At 36.5% G+C, this 22,005-nt stretch overlaps 1 protein-coding gene across 3 annotated transcripts in view; it reads right to left on the bottom strand.

Moving 5' to 3' along the window:
• LOC5565190 (ras-related protein Ral-a) overlaps positions 1–21,734 on the bottom strand; it is a 92,649-nt gene extending 70,915 nt beyond the window's left edge. The window contains exon 1 of one of the 3 annotated variants that reach the window (XM_021839420.1): positions 21,435–21,734. The gene's annotated coding sequence lies outside the window, so the exon portion shown is untranslated. Of the gene's footprint in view, positions 1–21,335; positions 21,355–21,434 lie in introns of those variants that run through there. The other 2 variants (XM_021839418.1, XM_021839419.1) reach the window with 2 other exon arrangements.
• Between the last annotated feature and the right edge of the window lie 271 nt (positions 21,735–22,005).

The raw sequence follows: 22,005 nt of genomic DNA, 5'->3' as shown, positions 1-22,005 counted from the left end.
AGAATCGAAAAACAAACAACGTATGAGTTTCAAGTTTCTATGCTTTGCCCAACCTTTCCGCAGTGAAAATTAATACAACAGAAAAAAAGTTGGATATTTTAGACTATAAACACAGGCATGTCTCAGTGTGCGGTGGCGGCGTCGATTCGCAGCAAGTGAAAACCACCGCCATAATAGTTTTGAGTGTTGCGGTTGATAAAACTTTATAAATATTTGATTCCCGTTTGAAATGTGTTTCTTTAAGGAAAGTGAATGAAAGATTTGTTTAGTGGAAGTGTAGTGAACGCCATATGAAATGCGAAAAACAAATGTTTGCTGCAGAATTACAATGGAAAAGGTAAGCACCTTCTATTTACAAGTGTAGTTGTGTGAGGCAATGAAATGCGGCATAAAATCGGAGATTTTTTTTAGAATATAAATCTCATGTATATTTTCGCTAAATTGATAATGCTGTATCTGAGAGTGGTGATTAAATATTGAAATACCACCTGAAGTATTTTTCTTCGCATAAATTATCCATTAAATCAGGTGATAAGCAGTTATATTTCATCGATGTTGCAAATACCAATACTATCATAACAATATGATAATGATTTTTGAAGAAGCCATTTTGTGATGACGCACCAAAAGGCCTTAAGCTTTGTACAAACAAAAAGGTGAAACATTTGGATAGCCAGTACATTACACACTTCTCGAATCAAACATATATCATTGTATGTCTATGTCCATAAACCGGTGTTCTAAAGGACATACTAGTCAGGAGTAGTTTACTTCTTTCAACTGTATTTTTTGTAAATTTTCCTACCACTGCTTAGGATTACTAAGCTTCTTTGTTTATCATATACTTTGCAAAAAAAGATTACTCACCCCAGGAGCAGTTCAGTTCAGAATGTATTGAAAATATCCACATGATGTGTTGGTTCAGAAGAGCTTGGTATTGTTTGTATTTCACACAATTTTGTGTAACTTCGTTAGGGGAATGGCTGGTAAAATGAACACCGTGCCTTTCATCGAGAAAAAACAAATTTCTTCCGCCTAACTTCACGGAACCACCAAATACTTCCGCCGAATCTATTTCACAGAACCAAAAACACACCGAACTGGTCTCATTCACGTTCGTCTCAAAACTGATAATTTTCTCTTCTTCAACACCCCTTCCACTTGTTTTACATCGTACAAACTTTTTTCCACTTCAAACTCAGAACTAATAATAAAAATATCAACTTCGTTCATACGTTCATTATACCTGCAGAGAAGAGCCTTCTATTCGTGATCAAAGGTCAATATCCCAACGCAAAATCGCTAGTGTTTGGAGGTGATTTTAACCTCCAAATTGCGAAATCATCACCTCCAAGTTAGTTCTAATATCCTCTGTTAAATGAATTATGGTGACGCGTCGATCATTGCAAGTTTCTCGTTAAACCAGGGTGGGTGTACGGCTGTCAGCTACAAACAAAGCTCGCTTAACAATTATCTCTCACGCGGGTCGGCTCAAACCAGGGTGGGTGTACGGCTGTCAACTACAAACAAAACTCGCCTAACAATCATCTCTCGGGCGGGCCGTCCCAAACAGCATCATCTCTCACGCGGGCCGACCCAAACAGCACAGGTCGAACGCGGGCCCTGCCAGACAGCAAATGCTGATGCTTTTCAACACTCAAACAGCGGGATGTCTAGTAGCGTTGTGAGCCACACGAACACACCCACAAAACATGAACGGTAGGCGCACCTCGTTGCGTATACCCCCCCCCCTTTCCATGCGTTAATCAGTGAATATCGTGAGTAGGGGTCGGCCATGTTTGAATTCCGACATGCAACACCTTAAGTATTCGGCGGCGCTGATTGCTCGCCGTCGCCGCCCACCACCAAAATCAAAAAGGCCTTTCATTTGACATATCTCATCCGTATTGCTATAGGCCTTTTCACATGACGTCTTAAATCAGCTGATCGGGAAGCATTTTGACAGTTCTTCTATGAAAATGACAGGCCCGTGTTAGCACTGGTCCTCCACCGATGTAAACAAATGCATAGACGGATCTGTCACATGAAAAGGCCTATTATGCGTATTGTAGTATAGGATTTTGGATTGATTTTTACTGTGTCGTGATCGTCGTGCTACAGTTCTCATCGTTTACAAGCGGTAAACGAAGGAAATCCAAATTATCTCCGAAAATCCGTGGAGAATAAATTCAACCGAAATCCAGTAGACTCCGGAACTTGCAGAAGGACGGAACCCAGAGGACAATTTAAGATCCGTGCAAATAATCACCCGCATTAAAGCAAACAGTCTCCCGCAACCAATCAGGCTTCGTTATACGTGGGCAGTTGGGATCCAGTTGCGTTGCAAAGCTGCCATCCATGAGACGTCGAGGAGATTTCTCGATTACTTTTTCAAATCAACGTAAGTAACTTTCATACGGTTTTGAGAAAACTAATTGAGAAGAATCACAACCTGTTTTCTAAAACTGTTTTAAAATGAATCAACTTTTTAACATTTTTTCGCCGTGTACATCGCTTAAATATTGCATACAATCAGATCGCGTTCAAAAACTTGGTAGTTTCTATTATTTTCAACAAAAATAATTATAACAAAATGATAAGCCGTTTCATACAGTTACTTTCGACGTTTTTCTACCAGTGTAAAATCGGCTCAAGTAGTGTTTTGTTTTGATTCGTGGTTAAGTCACTTTGTCTCTCTATACAGCGGAGCGGCGAAAGTAGTGGTTAGGTTGCGAAAGTTGAAAATCTTACTTTCGTCGTTTTGTAAATTCGGAAATTGAACGTTTTAAAAGTGAAAAGTCTAGTCGGGTAGGAGCGGAACATGTGGAATTTCGCCTGCGAAACACGTAGGATCAATAAAGTAAGTTTATTTACTTTTTTGACTTGAGACTATTTGAACAAGTTTTCGAGATTTACTTCTAATTGTGATTATAAAGCAAAGCCAAACTTTGAATTTTCAAGTGCACAAGACTGGAGAATCTGGCTACAGAGCGCGTTGAAAATCAAATCAACTTGCTTGCTTGCTGGTGGTGACCAATGGGATACATTTTCAATGGGAAGCGCTGTTTGGTTCTCAAGACTTGTGCTCTTGAAAATTTGAGGTGTGGCTTCGTTCTATAATCATCTTAAGGCGAAGGATTATCAGGGTTACAGTAAGTATTGTGCATTTAGATTAAAATTAGGCCGAAGTACATAAGAGTAATGAAATATCACCAACAAAAATTCGCTGACGTTCCGACTGCCGACCTTCTAATTGTCTCTTGAATTGTCAATTGTGTTTATTCTACGAGTGGCGTGAGGTGACAATTGTCGGTGTCGTATGGATCAATGCACGTGTTCATTATCTGACGTTTTAGCGGTGCCGTGTTATTTATGTGACCATGGAAACCAGTGAATTCGACACCGCTCAAACGTCAAATTAGTGAACTCGTGCACCGGTCCATAGCGAGGTGACAATTCTCGACTCGAGTGAAGTGACTCTTTAATTGATTTGCACGGTGAGTCACTTCACAGCAGTGCACGCATGTGGCAGTTGTATAACGAACCGCAGCTAGATTATATTAAAAGGATACATTTTTTAATGTCAGTTCCTAAAATAGTGTTATTGAAAATTCTATATTGAAAAATTATGCAAGTTTGCTATTGCCACATAACAGTAAAAATAACCAAATAGTAATCAAAGGCCCGTGTATATGGTTTAATGAATATAAACTTATCATTCAGTATCTTTTTTCTCAACGGTCCTTTTTTATTTCTTGTTAGTACAAAACCAAGCAAAATATAATAAATTCCGAACATATTTCTGATCAGAAATATTTATTTGGTAACGATGCATTCGAGTTTTCTAGATAAAACTTGCAAATTACATTAGATACATACGAAGAGGCATGAGCAGCCAATTGAATCGTCATAAAGCTTCGAATCCAAAGCAACATATGAAATGGGCAAGATGCCAATCGCAAACAAAATTTATGTAAGGTATCGCGGGGCAAGTGGGTAAATGGGGTAAGTGAAAATAATTTGTATATTTTACTGAATATATGAATTAACGTTTCACAATCATGCGTAAACCTTTGAGGCCATTCAAAACATTACGATGGGTAAGGGATATCTGCGATTTGTCAACCATTATTGCATAATAAAGCGAAAGATTGTTAACCTGTCAACTATTACTCCGTAACTAGTTGGCGGCATGTAATCTTGTATTAATATTTTCAGTAGAACAAAGTTGCGGAAAATAATTTTATGTACCACATCTAAGTTGTACTCTCCGACAGTTTTAATCTGAAATAAAAAAAATTGAAATTAATTCGACGTAGACGTATATATAACTAAATTAAAACACCGTCAATTTTTTATTAATCACGTGGGACAAGTGAAAAGTTTCTCATTAGAGATTGAATTTGTGTTTTCTTTTTAGGTAGCTATTAGTAAACATGCATGCGAACCATGGTTCGCAATTATCTTAGAAAAACAGAATGTGCTGATAATTCAAGAAACACTATACTCAAAGCGATAAAAGCTATTACAAATCATGGAACTTCTCTAAAAGAGGTTGCCAAACATTACGATATTAATGTGTCTACTTCAGACAGCCGATTGAAAGGAAAACGTTGATTGAAAAGTTGTAATATAAGAGAACGCACAAGAATCTCGTGGAATGTAAATGTAAAGCTAGTTCAAAACACAAAAATGGGGTACAGATCTATCCACACAAAAAAGAATCCGACTACTTTATTGAAGGCTTCCGTTACAAGGAATGATTTCTCCCGAAGAGTTATCTGATGTCATATCCGACTTTCTTAAAAACAAATAACGAGCGGTGGAAATTCTGCAGAGCCGAAACTGAACAGAATTGAATTGACAAGAATAAAATTTTCTTTGTTCACATGTAACTTATGTTATTGATCATCAGAACACCTTAATTAATGTTGAAGTTAATAGAAATCGTAAATATATCTGTTAGTCTTTCAATTTATTGTTCAAAACGACAAACTTGTTGGGCAAGTGAAAAGTGAGTAGACATTTTGCAAAAACATTTTCTTTTTTTCTGTTTTACATAAAAATCAATTTCAGCATACTGCTTATATTTGGTGAGAGTCAAGTTAAAAAATGTATACGACCTCATTTATTTCAATTTAAAGTCTTTAGAATTTGAAGAATCTCAACTATACGATTTCCATTACCCACTTGCCGCACGGTACCTTATACCATTTTTTACTAATATTTCAATTCAACTTTTAACATCAATAACATAAACGCATTCAGAAAAATGAAATAAAATGAATGAAATTGGTCTGGAAAGTAATTGAACATAACCGGACTTTCACCATTATAGCTTGTTCGTCCATGTTTAAAAACTGACTCTAAATTAATTTAAATTTAAACAATCAAACTAAAAAAAACTGCATATCACATTACACACTGAAGTCGACAGCAGCCGTAAACACTATGAATTATTTGCATTTACAGTCTTCCACCTAGTAATACTAATGTACAATTTTATTTTGCTTTGGAAACTGGGTACTCATCATACTCACAAAGAGTAACTTGCTCACTCACCTGAGAGTAATGACGTCATACTCACTGCGAGTATTACTCTTTACGTGAGTAATACTCGCAGTGAGTTATGACGTCATACTCTCGCGAGAGTTAGAGTAAGGAATGAGTGACTCACAGCGTGAGTATTACTCGCAAACGAGTACGAGAGTGAGTATTTTTTTACTCGCGAGTACGAGTTTCCCAACACTGGCCACGGGTCGCACGAAAAAAAGCAAACTTCTAATTAAATTACCCCGACTATAGACTGGTGTATGAAATGGACCGATGATTTGCAACGGACACATCCACAAGTCTATTGGCATAGCGGTGCGGCAGCGAGATACGCTTCACTTGACTTTGTGCTCGTGGTTAATATTTACCCAGATTGCTTTGATTTATCGCGGTTTCGCGCCATCATCTTTGGTCCAGTCCAAGCAGGCGTCTTTCAATTTCGAGCGAAATCACTGCTGCTGGGACTAGAATAAGGCCGTAACTGATGCGATCGATTTCCGCTCTTTAACTGACCCGCTAGGTGCGCGGGAATTGTAGATGACCGAATTTTCAGTTGCGAGTTCTGTGAACGCTAGAGTTACAACAACAAGTCAAAGATTTTTTCAGGAATTCATTTAATGATTTTACGGACTTCCTCCAAGATTTTCATTTAAGGTACTTTTTTCTATCTAAGGTTAACCTTCAGAGATTTCATAAGGAACTTCTTGAAATATTCTTTCAGAAGAAGTCCTAACTCCAACAGGAATTTATCCGAAGAGTCTTTTTTTTTTCTTTAGGATGTCCCTCAATGTTCTTGTTTAGAAAATCATCTAGAAATCCACAAAATTTTCTCAAAGGATGTTCTAAGATTTCCTACCAAATTGTCGTTCAGGATTTCTCCCAGTTTCAATAAGACATTCCTTTACGAAAACCTTCAGAGATCCCTTCTACGAGTCCTTCTGAGATTCTCCCAGAAATTTTTAGGGAGAATATTCAAAAGAAGTCTTCAAAGATTTTTTCCATGGATGAGATATTACTTAAGGAACTTCTGATTTTGATGTAAATTGATTAAGTTCTAAATTAACGCTTGGTGAACTCCCAAGAGGTTCTCTGAAAGAATTCCTGGACTCTTGATGAAGTCTAGGAGGTTTTGCTAGATAAATTGCTAAAATAATTCAAAAAATAATCTCTGTGTAATGTCCTGCATAAATTCTTTGAAATATATCGGATGAAATCCCAAAAAAAATGTGTAGAAATGATCGGAAGAATTGATCGAATACTAATGTGAAACCTTATATGAGCTTTTGAAGAATCCATGGAGGTTCTACTTGAGAAATTGTGTGAAAGAGCTGTAGGAGTAATCTTCAGATGAAATTCTGGTGAAATTTCTGGAGCAACTTCAAGTGAAATCTTAGATCGAATTTATGGAAGTCTTTCTGAGAGTATTGTACATATTTTTTTTTTTCAAATGATCTCCGGAGGAATATTTGGAGCAAAATATTTACAGCAATCTTTATATAAATTGCAAGAGGTAGAAACGTGCTCAAGGTAGAGTGCTAGGGGCGGGACAGCATTGCACACAGCAACACTTTGAACTCAGAGCAAGCTTGAGTTACTCGCAATTTGCTCAAAGCAATGGATCATTAAAATAACCAAAACGGCCGCTATGGAAACCATAGATAGCGCCACCGTAACCTTGTGTGTTTGACAGAACAGCAATGCTGTCACAATGCTAAATCCCATATACAGTGGCGCCATTGTTTTGATGCGGTGAGCACTTGCAAAAACTACCTTCAATGATCCATTAACGATTACTTGGATCCAAAAAAAAAAACAACTGACATCAAATTTGCGCTCAATTAGCCAATTGAGCCAATTCTCTGTTTACTAAGAATTGAAATAATTTTTCATTTCAGATCCCAAGAATAAAATTCGATAGTGGTTCAAAATTCTATATCCTGCTGGAAGTAACCAAAACAATTTGCAAAAGATGAAATGCCTCTCTCGTTGTAGAATTATTGTTAACTGCAGTCAACATTAGTAATGCCTGGTAGTGATCTCATGGTAGTAGTTTCACAAATAAAGGAGGAAATATCAATTATTAAGCTGCACAAAATATATTTGTTTGTTAAAGATTGTTGTATTGTTGTATTGTTGTAATCGTGGTAATGATTTGAAATGATTAATCGAGAGCACATTGAAAACTCGAATCAGATTGTTCCATAATCTCTAAGCGTGACTCTGTGTGCACTCATACTTCATGGAGCGAAGAAAAACCTTAGGCGCCGTCCACAAATAACGTAACTGCTCTCGGGATTTCATTTATATTCCTCAATATATTTCTTCAACGTGTTTCTCGAGTTATTTCTGAAATTATTTCGTAAATCGTTCCTGAGCATTTCTCCAGAAATTCCTCCACAATCTTTCAGGGTGGTTTTTGGAGATGCTTCTTAAAACTCTTCCATAAAAACTTCCATAGAAACTGAGATCTCGAGTATCAGCAAATCGTATTTCGTTACTAAGCAACCTGACAATAGGTGTGTAGGTTTGTTCTTGAATTTCATGGTTCATTTTCGAGAATTTCTCTCAATAATACTCCAAAAAACAAACCATGGAATCCTAGTGAAACTTTTTTGCAAAAATATTCAAGGAATAATTTCATAAATTGCATCAGAAATATACTGTGTACATTGAAGGAATTTTTTCATCATAAATGAAATTTCTTCATGCATTCTCTCTTGAACTCTTCCACAGACTTACCGAAATTCCTATAAAGTTATTTTATTGTTTATGAAGATACTTCAATAATTATCTTCGTATACTCCTTGTTAAATTCATTCAGGTATTTCTCCAGTCTGTCGCAAGATATTTCTTTAACATTTGCTACTTAAAGTTTTATTGGGATTCTGGCTTCTTTAACATCATAGACTCTTTCTTCTTCTTCTTTCTGGCGTTTCGTCCCTATTGGGACAGAGCCTGCTTCTCAGCTTAGTGTTCTTATGAGCACTTCCACAGTTATTAACTGAGAGCTTACTATGCCAATGGCCATTTTTGCATGCGTATATCGTGTGGCAGGTACGAAGATACTTTATGCCCTGGGAAGTCGAGAGAATTTACAACTCGAAAAGGTCCTCGACCGGTAGGATTCGAACCCACGACCCTCAGCTTGGTCTTGCTGAATAGCTGCGCGTTTACCGCTACAGCTATCTGGGTCCCTATCATAGACTCTTTAGTAGATCCATTAAAAAATATGTTTTGTAGATGCATTCTTAGGATATCCTAGATGAAGTTTGTCCTTGGACTCATAAAAATCTGTTTTCTATAATTCCGATATTACTCTAAAACCAGTTTTAAATATTTCTGCCGAACTTCCTCTACTTTCCCTTCTGCATTTTTTTAAAGTTGCAAAGTATATCGAAGGATTCCTACAGGAATAATCTCTCGAGATTTTCAGAAATTCTACCAGGAATTTCACTAAAAATATATTGAAGCAATTAATCATCATAATTCCACAGATATATTCACAGCTTCATGCAATGTAATTTATGAATACTTCTACTTTAAGAGCACACCAAAAAATAAATCATGGAAATCTCAGGGTGTCTACTCGTTTACCGAAATCAAATTCCCTGATATTTCCAGGTTTTTCCAGGAATCACAAAATAATTCCAAATTCAAGAAATAATCTAATTTTGAATGGCTACAACAAAATAATAACAAATTTTAAAATGTTAGTAGATGAGAAAACCGAATTTAAAACTATACCATTTAATTCCACTAGAATTAACTCTAATGGAATTAAATGGTATAGTACTAAATTCGGTTTTTTCATCTACTTATAGGTATTCCACTAAACAGCTCGAAGATTTATTATCATTATTTAAAATGTTTTCAATTTAATAGCAATTCATGCACTTCAAGACATTTTTTAACGCATACAAAAGATTATTTCCCATGAAACCTCTCTAAGAATTTTCCTAAGGAATTTCTCAAAAAAAATTGTTTTGCATAAATCGATATAAAACCTGGATTTTTTCAAAAAATACTACAAACAATACCTTAGGGATTTCAACAGGAATTCCTCCATAAATTATTTCTGTTTTTTTTTTTCAATAAAGCCCTTAGTTCTCTAGAATCAAATCCGGGGATTCTTTCATCGATTTTTCTAGGACATGCTTCAAGATTCCCGTTAAAATCATGTTGGAATATTCAACCAGAAATGTCTCCAGATGTCTCCAAGGATTTCTCAGGATTTTCTACAAAACTGTCCTTCAGAATTTCTTTAAGATTTGAAAGAAAATCGTGAAGTATTCCTGAAGTAAATCTTAGGGTCGCATCTGTTAAAACTTGTGTAAGTTCTTAAGCCACCCTTGATGAATAAGGATAGAAGTACAAGAAGAACTCAAACTTGAGGAAATTTAACAAGATTTTGTAGATTATGCTAAGATAATTAAAAAAATCAATTGAATCTCTGCATAATATCCCGCAGAAATTTGTGGAGGAAGTCCTGGAAAAACATAGAACGAAATTCCTAAAAAAAATGTAGGAATGATCGAGAGATTTCTTGAAAACATGCTGTAGTAGGGGGAGATCCCCCAGTACCGGATACTTAAGCCACTAAATTCATATTTCGAAAAATATATGTTTTATGTGCTCGTGTTACTCATTTATGATAAATATTATCATTTTTATAGTGTACAAAAATAAATTTGAAAATATAAATTTGAATTTTAACACTGCATTTTGATTATGTATTTTAGTATCAAATTGATCGATCTTGAAAGGTGGCACCCAATACCGGACACGATCTGGAAATGCCTCGAATTCTGTAAATTTGAACATCATTGAATGTGTTTACTATAGGAATAGTATATAATTGCCAATTCAATGCATTTGCAACATTTACAAGAACAATTTGAGTATTTCTTAGTTAGCAAAATGTACATAAAAAACCTGTTTCTTATATGATGAAAAATAGCACATTTTACGATGTTGTTCTGAATGTTCATTTTCCTTATTTTTATTGCATCTTTGATACCATGATCGACGGAATCCATGAAAAATGAATGTATTTTGCGACACTGATGCAATATTTACAAAGATTTCATGTAACAAATCAGGCTGTCCGAAACTGGGGGATAGGAGGTGCTTAACCAAAATTGTAATTTGTCCATATTTAGTCCAATTATGGTACAAAATATATTCAGACTATCAAAAAAGGCTTATGTTCGAATATGCTTGCGTGATCCAAAGTATTTTTTCATATTCAAAATAATTACTAAATAGGCTCAACATTAAGGCAACACGTAAATTTTTTTGAAATTTTCAAACTTTTGTACTTTTTTAAGAAGGCATGCATATTTCAAGGATGTGTTATTCTACGCAAACATTAGTCTCCATAATAGCTTCCTTTACTACTAATACACCATCTTGATTGGACCATGATTTCTCAATGTTTCGACTTTGTCCGGTATTGGGTGCTGTCCGGTACTGGGGGATCTCCCCCTATTAACTGGTGTAGAGCCTTGAATGAACTTTTGAATATTCCATGGGAATTTTTTGAGTAATTCATAGAAAAAAGTTTGAAAGATTTCCACTAATTCTCGGATAAAATGCTGGAAAAATGCTTAGAAAAAGAAGGTGAAGGATAAATCGAAGCCAAACCTCAAATTTTCAAAAGCACGGATCTGGAGAACCAAACATCCGTTTAAGCTGAAAACTTAATCGATTGGTCACTCGCTGGTGGTGACCAATCGATTAAGTTTTCAGCTCAAACGGTTGTTTGGTTCTCCAGATCCGTGCTCTTGAAAATTTGAGGTTTGGCTTCGATTCATCTTCACCTTAAGGAATTGTTTGAAATGTTTTTAATATATTCACTCGGATAACCCGTCGAGAAATTTTAGGAGCAATTCTTTGGAATAACCGTAGATGAAATGGCGTAGAAATTCTTGTCGGGTTTCTTGAAAAAAATCCTCGAACGAATTTTACCAACAACTCTTAATCTAAAATTAATGACTATAGAATCTGAAAAGTTAGTGGAGGACGTCCTAGCATTATCTTTGGAAAATTGTTCGAACTAATATCTGAAAAAAATACTGTAGGTAGTTACGTTGAAGTGCTCAAGGATTTCCTTAAGCAAATTCTGGAGAAATTAGTTTAAACATCCTTTGAAAAATTACTGAAAGAATTTGTAGAAGAAGAATTTCTTGAAGAATTTCCCGAGAGAACCCTGTTTTAGTTCTTGATAATGTTATAGATGAAATCCATGGAGAAACCTCTACGCTAATTCCAGAAGCTGTTCCTGAGAAATATTGGAAGAAATTTTGCATCATAATCATCTGCAAGCAAGAAAGAAGAGACTATAGAGACCATTTTGGTTACAATAGAGACTTCAGAGACCTTCCATCAAAAATAGAGACTTTTTAGAGACTTGGATAACAATAAATACCAATTCTCTAATAAGAAACATGCTACTGAGATATTCAAAACATAAATCATGTTTTAGAAAGTCGATAAAATTTCATACTCAAAAGTATCCTTACTGAACAGCTCAAATAGCATTTTGATAGCGGCGCAGCCGAATTTTTTTTCGATTGAAGAGAGTTTTCTTGCAAATAATGGTTGCTATGGGGTTTTACGCAAAAATCCTTTGTCATGACCATATTCTACCATGAATTACAGCCTCAAAATAATTTCCCTGATTGTGATCGAAATTCCCTGAGAATTCCAGGTTTTTTCCAGGTTGAATAAAATTCCCTGATAATTCCAGGTTTTCCAGGTTTTTTCAGGTAGTAGACACCCTGCTAGAGACAATTTCATGGTTTCCATACTGTAAGAAATATATTTACAATAAAATCAGGTTGATGAAAATTTCATTTAATGCCTGTAAAATTTCTGAAGTAATTCTATAAAAAATTTTACGAATTTTAAAATAATTTTCAGGAAAATTGTGGGAAATTTAAAGGAATTTCAGAAGAACTTCGATGAAATTATTGATGTTTTTGAAGGAGTCACTACTCAAGAGTTTGCTCAAAAGCAAAAGCTGTCCCGCCCCTAGGTAGAGTGCTTAAGGATATTCGGAAGCAAAATCCTTTAATCATCCCTTGAAACACCGATGGAAGTATTTCTGGGAGAATTGGTGGAAGAAGTATAAGAAAAGTTTCCGAAGGGATCTGTAGAAGAGTCTCTGGAAGTTTGCTAGAAAAAATCTCCGAAGAAATCACTAGCAAAAGTCCTGGAGCTTTTCGTTTAGAAATCGCAGATGAAATTCTTGAAGAACCTGTGGAATAGTCGCGTAATAATCTCTGATGGTTCAAGAATTTAATGAGTTCTATAGGATTCACTGCAAGCAGAATAAAGAAAATAGCGACTTAAAAGACCATTTTGGTTGAAATAGAAGCTTAAAAGACCTTCCGTTAAAAAATAGACTTTGTAGACTTGCATTAAAATAGAGAATAAATCTCTAAAAAGAGGCATGCTATCAGCTCTGTACTGTGTACAGAGATTTTTTCCTCGTTTGCTCTTTTTCGATTATAACAGTCCAATACTAAAGCTTTTGGGAAGTTTTCTCCATAGATCAAAAGCTAATGTCCTTGGCTAGCGTTTCATACAAAAAAAACGCAACAGAAAAGGTTAATGTGGACCAGCTATTGATTAAAGAGAAAGTAAACAAAGAGAGTTTCTCAATGTTAGATATGCATTTATGTATTTTTGAAAAGTTACGCGAGAAATAATTAAGTTGTAAGCCCGCATAGTAGAAATTCTTCTATGACGTCCTTCCCAATCAACCAGTCAGTAATGTTCGATAGCGATCGATATCGATTCGTTTTAAACCGTTGGCGATCGTCATCGTTGGACTGGTTGATCGGGTTAGGGGTGATCGAATCAATACTAGACGAGAACAATTCATTTGACATTTCAGGAGCCGTCGGAACCTTATAAAGGCATAGATAGTTTGTCATGCGATATGTTTTATAATCTTATAATATAGGCGATTCTAAATAATTTTATCTGTAGCTTTAGTTGTTCAGTAACAATGCTTGCTTTTCGGCACAATTTTATATTCAAATCCTGCACAGATTCTGGTTTGATTCAGTCTTTTTTTGTAGATGTCTGATGCTTTTCATAACCCTTCTCAGCCTACTTCGCCAGCGCTTCGATAATATCTTCAGTGTCAAATTGTACAAATCCAAAACGACTCCCCCGAAACCCCTCACTAATGAGTGAACCGTAAAATTTCTCATTTCGCGAGCTTTTGTGAACCTCAACGAGTGGCTTATCGTCGCTGAACAATCATCATCAACAGCGGAGCTCGATTCGGAGCTCCACTCCAATACCCATGCTACACTTTCAAACGAAAGCAAACGCACATTCAACATTGTAGTGGTGGGAGTTGCGGATTCGCAACTGGAAGAAGGAGAGGGAAATAGTTGGGGGTGTTGTTGGAGGCAGCAACAATAACAATAACAACGATGGTTCCATGTAGCGTGTGTAGTTGAATTTATACGATTCACATAATGGGCCAAGTCTTGTACCAACCAGCACAGCAGTGATGGTTAACCGACTCATTCGTAGTCGGGGTCACACAAAGCACGCACTTGCTCAACCCCACGCTAAGTTGCTTTCCCTTTCTCTGATAGTGAGTGTTCGTGGCTTTGTTTTTCTTTTTTAAAGAGAAATGAAGTCGATTAGCGATGCGGTGCGATCCATCTGTTCGTTATCAATTTGAGAATTTACGATTCTCGCGTAACTTTTCTAGAGGACCTACTTAGCATTGAGAGACTCTCTTTGTTTACTTTCTCTTTAATCAATAACTGGCTCACATTAACCTCTTCTGTTTCGTTTTTTTGCATGAAACGCTAGCCAAGGACATTGTGTTTCGATTTATAGTGAAGAATTTCCCAAGATATTAGATTAGAGCGAGTGAGCATAGAATCTGTCATAGTTTCAGAGGTCTTTTTGAAAAGTTACGCGAGAATTGCTATTTCGACAGATAGGTTGAAGAATTTCTTGGACAACTTTTTCCGACCCGAATAACAAAATAAGATTATAACAGTTTTCTACATACTTATTTTAAGCAAACCAATATCAAAATTTGCCCTCCTGCATTTTTTTCTACTGCCAAAACTTGTCATTAGTTTGCCATTTTCTTTTCTACCTGAATATCTTTCCGTGTGTTTGGTACATTTTTAACCACTTGGTACTTTTTCTTCTGAGACAGAATCTGCTTCTCAGCTTCTTTTGAGCATTTCCACAGTTATTACCTGAGAGCTTTCTTCGCCGTTTGACCACTTTTGCAAGGGCATATCGTTTGGCAGGTACGAAGATACTTTATTCCCTGGGAAGTCGAGAAAATTTCCTTCAACGAGAGGATCCTCAACCAGTGAGATTTGAACCCATGACCCTCATCTTGGTCTTGCCGAATAGCTGCGCGTTTACCGCTACGACTATCTGGCCAAACGATACAAAAATACAAAAACAAAAAAGCATAAATAATTAATAATTTCAGGCAAAAATCGTTACAATATTCTATTGCCACGATTAATGCGTTATATGTTTAGGTTAAGTTAGGTTAGTATATTCAAAGCGTTTTTTTCTCTTATAAGCAGGTGAAATCAACTCACCTGTAAAAAATCTGAACTGCTACGGCAAATGAAATGTAATATGTTGTTAACAAAATGTTAATAAAATCTTAAATTTGTTTTACCAAATTAGGATGATAGTGTAGTCTAATAACATAGAACACCTAGATATAAGAAATGAATGTAATGTTTAGAATGATACTAATAAAAAAAAATTGTTCGCTCGTTAATACAATTTAACAGCTTTTATAGTGCTATTTAAGGTGAAACCGTTTGGAATTAATTTCTAAGATTGCACTAAAACTTCAAAGGCACAAATCTTGTGAAGAAAGCATCCAACAACAGTGTCATTTTTATTTAGGCTTTCTGCACTAGCAGAAAGCTTAAAATAAGAAGATCAGAAACGTTTACCAACTATTTCTCCAGTTTAGTGCCCTTGAAAACGTGAGTAGGGGCACAAGTCGGCCATTGTGGTGGCCATCTTTGGATTCTGATATGTTTCACCTTAAACACTGAACTGAGAAGTAAGCCATTTCTCAGACGCAATCTTCAAAAGAAGAAGATTATAACATAAAACTATAACAAACGACAACTCGCACGTTGAAGGCATTTCCGATAATAACAAAACGGACATGCACAGCAAAACCAATTATCTGTTTATGCATTGAATCATCACAGATTTTGAGTGACGGCCGACGACGGGGCCTTTGTCAAGGAGACAAAAGAATGTGCCTGCAGGAAGCAAGCCGGAAGTCTTCCTTTCTTCGTCATTTGGATAGCCGACGCCTCGTCTGCATTGAACCAAAAATGGGGAAGCAAAATAAATGTATACAGATTAATCTTTCTTCAGTTGTGTCCAGCAACAACATAACTAATGCTAATTGAATGTGTAATTCCATATTCTGTTCAGCAATGACTTAATCAAGAATATTCAAAACTGAACGACTTTTCTAATATATTTGAAGCAGTCATATTTTATTCGATAGGTGGGTACACATTAATTAGTTAGGCACGTGATCCCAACTAGGCTGATATCGAGGTTTGTACAATTATAGGTTATGGGAAGTGGCAAATATCCTCATTTTCAAATTAACAAACACGACGTTTGTATTAGATTTTTTCAATTTTATTAATATAAATTGACCTAAGCCTAATGACTTACATTTTCCATCGCATTTATTATTATGAATCCAGAAAATTTCTAGAAAGCAGAAATTAAAAAAAAACGGTTCTAAAGAATTTTTTCTATGATACATTGAAATTTTGAGATTTTTTGAATATACTCATAGAAGAATTCATTATGGTATTCTTGGAGCAGTTCCTCAGAGCTTTGCTGGAGGTACGACAAATTTAAGAGATTCATCAGACAACTTATCATTAGAGGAATAAGAATCCTTTTTTCATGCGAATTTTCAAACTTTAAAAGAAAACTCAGGTGCTAAGACGGGATTTGTGGTCTGATGGCTACCGATTCTGCTTCATAAGCAGAAGATCATGGGTTCAATCCCAGGCCCGTCTCTTTCCTCGTACTTTTTAGTCGTATATCTCTCATTTGCTTCTCTCTTCCATTCTAAATCTATCACACTCAAACTATTCGTTCATAGCAAACGCTAGAACCAGAGACGGACAAGAAACCGTCTACCTAACGCTTCCATTCTTCCACGCGCATGCCTTTCCTTACGCCTGATACATAGGCAGTCTGCTAACCACAAAAGCAAACCTCTCTGCCATGCCTTTCCCCCAATCCATACACTTCCGCATGAGCTGGCGTAGATGCAGTCGGACTCCACGGTCTACAGTGGGCCAGTATAAGTGCAACATTATGTCCTCCCCCTTCCCCATATTGGTCTGCATTCTGACGTGGCAGGCACCATTGTCGCCCTAAAAATAGAAGATCACCAGCATTTCTTATACACTGAGGATGCCTGTTAGTCCCAAGCAGTCATTCGGTTGGTTCCTTGTGTAAGTGCAGCTGATCTGGCGATACTGGAGTAGCATCCACGGGCGGCCAATCAAGATCAAGCTCAAGCTCAAAAGAAAACTCAGGTGCTAATCATACTAGCTTCAAAATCGCGCTAGAAAATTATCTCACAAGTGTTTTTGAGTAAATTGGAAACTTTTGCTCAGTAAGTTTATTCAAACGACCTCTGCGATGTCACTTGGGTAACTTTTGTAGTTCCAAGGGATCAAATGTGTAATACTAGAAGTGGTACCTGAGTATACTAAGCCCGCTTACTAAGTCTTTATTTCGTGTTTGATTGAAATCAACCAATTCAGTAATCTGGATTTTTTTCTGGAAAAGGACTGGAAGTTCTAGGAAAGTCAGGGAATTTTATATTTAAAATTGAGTCGACACCATGGGCCTCGCAAAGATTAACCCGTATAGGCCTGAGTGAAAGCAAAAATACTAAAACCCTCACCGCTCAGCGAATTCTTAGAGGATTCAAATAATTTCTAGTTAGTTTACTGGCCCACATCTCTAGTTTCTAGAAGTGGCCAGAGGAACTCGGAAATATTACTGTGGCCGGATTTATTCCAGTGGGTCACTGGGTCAAGTCGGGTAAAAAAGATCTATTTCTTGGGACATGCCAAGTTACCTTTACTTATTTATTATCACAATTATTTTATTTGCATAAATCTTTAAGATCTGATGTTCAACATTATAAATGAAGAGTTTTGCACCGTTTAAAATATACCGGATGTGGCCATTCCGACGTAATGCCCGGAAGAACCGACTATAGATTTGTTGGATATTAAACCGTTTCATTTCTCGTAAAGTAGAAACCAAACATAATTTTGCACTAAAATGCGTTCCCATAAGCTTGGCACAGATGTTCGGATTCAAATTGACACTTTATAGAAAGTTTGGGGCGTCCCGGGACCCGAAAATGGTCAAATGTAGGATCAATCAAATGCAAAACTTATAGTTATCCAATTCAATCGTTTCTCAAAAGGTTTACACTGATGCAATTTTCTGAAAATTACGTTATATAGTGGCCACATTATAGCTGATTCCAGAAATTATATGTGACTTGAAATTTGCCTACCTCCAGGGGCAAAAACGCACATTACCCTTTTCACCCGACCTGACCCAGTGACCCACCGAAATAACTCCGGCAACAGGAATATTACCGAGTTCCTCTGGCCACTTCTAGAAACTAGATATGTGTGCCAATATTCTGACAAAAAATCATTTGAATCCATTAAGAATTCGCTGAGCGGTAAGAGTTTTAGTATGTTTGCTTTCACTCAGGCCTATACGGGTTAATCGAAAGCTCAAATAATTCTGATCTTTACAATGTAATTTTGACACAGATGTTTCGTCAAATAGATAAGTTTCAATATTACGGTAAACAATGGAAACATTTTGTTTTTTTTTTCGAATGCTTGGGGTACGTTAACTGAAATCAGTAAAAAACACTTGGTCCTGTCTGATTAAACACTGACCAATTTGTGTCAGTTTTTCTGAAAATATTTCTACGAAGTGCAATCAAGATATATGGTGGGCTCCTCTAATAGTGCTCTGCATGTTCTTTCAAGATCCTTGGAGAGTTTCAGACGTAATTCTAAATATAACAGAGCGCAATACTTTTGAAAAGTTTTTCGGCACTCTCTTCTTCGTCGTTTTTTTTTCGATTTTCTAAGAAACGTCTAAGATCTTTGACGAGAACATCATTTTGAAAAGAATTTTCGACAATAACATCTTTCACATATATTTAACAAAATATTTTGATAGTCTCACTTATTAGACATTCATTTAAATTTCTCTGGAAATAAAAGTTAAAATTTGAAAGCTGTTGACGATAAATTCTTGGCTTCGTAAAATTAACAATTTGATGTTGAACACTGAACAAAACTTGTTTTCTATTGTCACGATCTTCCTATTGAATTCCTCCTTCCATGAATTCAACCTGATTTTTTTTAAAGATAACCCTTGAAATCACCCCAGAGATTCCGACAGGAATTTTCCCAATGATTTTTACCCAAGAAGGTCTTAAATTCTCCAAAAATTCATGCAGTGATTCTTTCATCGATTTTTCCTAAGATTTTCGTTAAGGACATCTTCAAGAATTCAACTAGTAATTTATCCAGAGACACCTCCATGAATTTATGAGGATTTTCTTTCTTGTCGTTTAAGATATCTTTAATATTCCCAAATAAATAACTTTGAAAATACCATTAAGAATTATTTTTTGTTCATTTCTTTGGGTTTTCTCCTAAAATCGGAATTTGCCAAGCAAGTCCTTAGAGTGTTTATACAGGAATTCTTCCAAGGATATCTCCAGGGATTTATAGAGCGAAATCTTTTGGTATTATTGAAGAAATTCCTCCAAGCGTTATTTCTAAAGTAGTCTCTTATAAACTTCTGTTGAAATTCCTGATGAAGCCCTGCAAGAATTTCCGAAAGGGATCCCGGATTCTTAAGGAAGTTTTATTTTTTTTTTATTCTCGATGTACTTATATTCTAATTGGAAGCTCATTTCGCCATTGGGCATCACTTTAGCGAGGATCGATTGAAATGTTGTACTAGAGCACAACGCCTAAATTCACACTATTTTATTACTTATTCTATTTTTTAGATCTGATGCTACCAATGTTGCCACAAGTACAGATTTATCTGGAAAGGTACAGATTTTCGAATAGTTTCTGGTACAGATTCTGTACGGTACAGATTACAGATTTTCACTGAAAAGTACAGATTGGTGCAGATTTTTGGAATTGGCGATTTTTGTAACACAAAATCCAAAAAATGCTTGAAATTTGAAACTAATTTCCACGAAACTATTATTGAATAATACTATTTCCATAGAATTTAACATATAAGGAGTGAATTTATTTCAATAAAAACTGTGTTAGATTTCCAAATAAATTAGGATTAAAGTTTCTTTCAACAATTAATGTTGTGTGTGGTACAGATTTTGGGTACAGATTTTCAGAATCTCTGGTACAGATAAAAAAGATTTTTGAGCCTACGGTACAGATATAAATGTGGCAACACTGGATGCTACGCTGTCTCTTTGCGCTCTCTACTTTTCGCAGGTAGAATAGCACGCAGGGATGCTTTCTCTGTCCAAGAGAGGTCCATTTGTTCATAGCCGTTTTCGTCGATTGCCGTGTTAATCCAGGTGCAGTTGAGCATTCACTCAGAGAATGTCAGATGTCAGTCCGCTTTCATACGACCGTGATGTTGGACGGATGGGTTCGTGTTGTTCTTGCGCGGACTGACGAAGTTTTTTTGTTGAGAGGGCTGGGAATCAAACCCATGACCATCCGCTTATAAAGCGAACGTGTAGCCAACTACGCCACGTTTCCCCCCTATGGAAGTTTTAATGTATTTCTAAGATAACGATTGAAAAAAAATCAATGGAATCCCTGAATGCTATCCTGCAAGATTTTCAGGATGAATTCCTCGAAAAACATCGAAGGATATACTTGAAAAAATTGTATTAGAATAATCGTTAAAATTAATGGAAGTTTTAGGGAGATTTTGCTACGGATCTTTGTCACGTGTATGTTTGTATCAATAAACGTTTACTGTTCAATGTGCACATACATTTGGAAATCTTTTGGCGAATGACTCGTATACGAGTATAACACTAAGCTGAGAAGCAGGGTCTGTCCCAGTTGAGATGTAACGCCAGACAGAAGAAGACATTTCCTTAAAATGCATCAATTGGTTTGATTTTCAAATGGGAGTACACTTTGGCCATAACTGGTACACCTACCCTATTCTATGTTAAGTTGATTCATAACTGTGGGATGACTGTAGATCTACTATCAGTCCGATTCTGATGCATAGACCACCATTCAGAAGCCCCTCGGCACAATGCACTTTCTAGTTTTTTTTTTTTTTTTGAACCAGAATTATTCCCGAGACCCCTTCCATTCGGAACATTCCGAAACCCTCCTTAGAAATTAAGCACCGAAAGTTGAAACCCCAATGACTATTAAAATATTGGTGCATAACATTTTCAACCATAAACCTGAAATAATATTCAAAACGAGCATCCAGGGAGGCGTTGTCTTTCATCAGTCGTCGCTTTTGATCCGGTTGACCTCTTCTCCCGTTTTGCCTCCCTGGCTCTCTCTCCTACCGTCAATTTATTGTATCCACTGTAAAATCCTGCCGTTCCTGCCGATAGTTCCACCAATTGATCTTCCTCCGGAACTCCGCAATCGCTAAACAACCAAATTCGTCACCGATTTGCCACCACAAAATACCAATCGAAAAACACCATTCCCGGAAATCGGAATCTTTTTTCACTTTTCGGCTTCGATCAGGATCGGGAATAACCACCAATGAGACGCGTCTACACTTACATTTTTTTTCCTCTCTCTTCCTCGATGACTGTGAGCCTTTTTCAACGAATTTCCACCCCAGCAAAAGGAATAATCACTACACGGAGAAAACTCGGATTGCAGCACCACAAGGGGATAACACGACGACGGTCACGCGGATGCTCGACCGGAGGATTTCCCAGTTTTGTTCCGATTCCCGAATCCGCCACAACCAGAAACTTTTTTTTTTCTTCCGCTCACTTTTGCCACTGACCGACCGTCTGGTTCGAAAGCGAGATCCAATTTGATTTGATTTTCCTTTGCGTGGTACGTTTGTTGCGTGTGCTTTTGCTGGTGTGCGTGTGTGCGGTGGCTTTGAAAAAAAAAAACATTTTGACGGATTTGACAGTTTGCACGACAAAATTAAATGGTGCAAATGTTGAGTAAACATTAGCTCTGTTCAATGACTTATTTTATTTTTTATTTCACAAGATGTTTGAATATGGGCACAAAATCGTTTTTGACGTTGGATAACGTCCTTCGGCAACATATGGGGGTACAATTTCAAAAAACGAAAAATTGAGCATGTAACGAAAAATGGTCAGGTTTTGAC

The sequence above is a fragment of the Aedes aegypti genome, chromosome 1, assembly GCF_002204515.2.
Source record: "Aedes aegypti strain LVP_AGWG chromosome 1, AaegL5.0 Primary Assembly, whole genome shotgun sequence".
NCBI lineage: Eukaryota > Metazoa > Arthropoda > Insecta > Diptera > Culicidae > Aedes > Aedes aegypti.
Note: the sequence above shows the minus strand (reverse complement) of the source record. Positions and strands in the feature narration are given on the sequence as shown.